Source organism: Choloepus didactylus, chromosome X (assembly GCF_015220235.1).
Source record: "Choloepus didactylus isolate mChoDid1 chromosome X, mChoDid1.pri, whole genome shotgun sequence".
Lineage (NCBI taxonomy): Eukaryota > Metazoa > Chordata > Mammalia > Pilosa > Megalonychidae > Choloepus > Choloepus didactylus.
This window is the reverse complement of record NC_051334.1, coordinates 45,942,785-45,945,198: the sequence shown is the minus strand read 5'-3', so window position 1 is coordinate 45,945,198 and position 2,414 is coordinate 45,942,785.

Genomic DNA, 2,414 nt, shown 5'->3' with positions numbered 1-2,414 from the left:
ATTTCTTTTAGTAGAGTTATGTAGTTTTCTTTGTATAGGTCTTTTACATCTTTGGTTAAGTTTATTCCTAGGTACTTGATTTTTTAGTTGCTATTGAAATGGTATCTTTTTCTTGAGTGTCTCTTCAGTTTGTTCATTTCTAGCATATAGAAACATTACTGACTTATGTGCATTAACCTTGTATCCCGCTACTTTGCTAAATTTGTTTATTAGCTCTAGTAGCTGTATCGTCGATTTCTCAGGGTTTTCTAGATATAAGATCATATCATCTGCAAACAATGACAGTTTTACTTCTTCTTTTCCAATTTGGATGCCTTTTATTTCTTTGTCTTGCCGGATTGCCCTGGCTAGCACTTCCAGCACAATGTTGAATAACAGTGGTGACAGCGGGCATCCTTGTCTTGTTCCTGATCTTAGAGGGAAGGCTTTCAGTCTCTCACCATTGAGTACTATGCTGGCTGTGGGTTTTTCATATATGCTCTTTATCATGTTGAGGAAGTTTCCTTCAATTCCTACCTTTTGAAGTGTTTTTATCAAAAACGGATGTTGGATTTTGTCAAATGCTTTTTCAGCATCTATTGAGATGATCAATTGATTTTTCCCTTTCGAGTTTTTAATGTGTTGTAATACATTGATTGTTTTTCTTATGTTGAACCATCCTTGCATGCCTGGAATGAACCCCACTTGGTCATGGTGTATGATTTTTTTAATGTGTCTTTGGATTCAATTTGCAAGTATTTTGTTGAGGATTTTTGCAGCTATATTCATTAGGGAGATTGGCCGGTAGTTTTCCTTTTTTGTAGCATCTTTGCCTGGTTTTGGTATTAGATTGATGTTAGCTTCATAAAATGAGTTAGGTAGTGTTCCATTTTCTTCAATGTTTTGAAAGAGTTTGAGTAAGATTGGTGTCAGTTCTTTCTGGAAAGTTTGGTAGAATTCCCCTGTGAAGCCATCTGGCCCTGGGCATTTATTTGTGGGAAGATTTTTGATGACTGATTGGATCTCTTTGCTTGTGATGGGTTGCTTGAGGTCTTGTATTTCTTCTCTGGTCAGTCTAGGTTGTTCATATGTTTCCAGGAAATTGTCCATTTCTTCTACATTGTCCAGTTTGTTGCCATACAGTTGTTCATAATATCCTCTTATAATTTTTTTAATTCTTCAGGATCTGCAGTTATGTCACCTTTTTCATTCATTATTTTGTTTATATGGGTCTTCTCTCTTTTTGATTTTGTCAGTCTAGCTAGGGGCTTGTCAATCTTGTTGATCTTCTCAAAGAACCAACTTTTGGTGATATTTATCCTCTCTATTGTTTTTTTGTTCTCTATGTCATTTATTTCTGCTTTAATTCTTGTTATTTCTTTTCTTCTACTTGGTTTAGGATTGGTTTGCTGTTCATTTTCTAGCTTCTTCAGTTGATCCATTAGTTCTTTGATTTTGGCTCTTTCTTCCTTTTTAATATATGCGTTTAGTGCTATAAATTCCCCCTTAGCACTGCTTTTGCTGCATCCCATAGGTTTTGGTATGTTGTGTTCTCATTTCATTCGTCTCTATATATTTAGCAATTTCTCTTGCTATTTCTTCTTTAACCCACTGATTGTTTAGGAGTGTGTTGTTTAACCTCCAGGTATTTGTGAATTTTCTAAGTCTCTGATGGTTATTGACTTCTAATTGTATTCCATTGTGGTCAGAGAATGTGCTTTGAATAATTTCAATCTTTTTAAATTTACTGAGGCTTGTTTTATGTCCCAGCATATGATCTATTCTGGAGAAAGTTCCGTGAGCACTAGAAAAGTATGTGTATCCTGGTGATTTGGGATGTAATGTCCTGTATATGTCTGTTAAATCTAATTCATTTATCAGATTGTTTAGGTTTTCAATTTCCTTATTGGTCTTCTGTCTGGTTGATCTATCTATAGGAGAGAGTGATGTGTTGAAGTCTCCCACAATTATTGTGAAACATCAATTGCTTCCTTTAGTTTTGCCAGTGTTTCTCTCATGTATTTTGTGGCACCTTGGTTGGGTGCATAGACATTTACGATTGTTATTTCTTCTTGCTGAATTGCCCCTTTTATTAGTACGTAGTGGCCTTCTTTGTCTCTCATAACATCCCTGCATTTGAAGTCTATTTTATCTGAGATTAATATTGCTACACCTGCTTTCTTTTGGCTGTAGCTTGCATGAAATATTTTTTTCCATCCTTTCACTTTCAGTTTCTTTGTGTCCCTGTGTCTAAGATGAGTCTCTTGTATGCAACATATTGATGGTTCATTTTTTTGATCCATTCTGCGAATCTATATCTTTTAATTGGGGAGTTTAATCCATTTACATTCAACGTTATAACCGTGAAGGCATTTCTTGAATCGGCCATCTTATCCTTTGGTTTATGTTTGCCATATTTTTCCCCTCTCTCTATT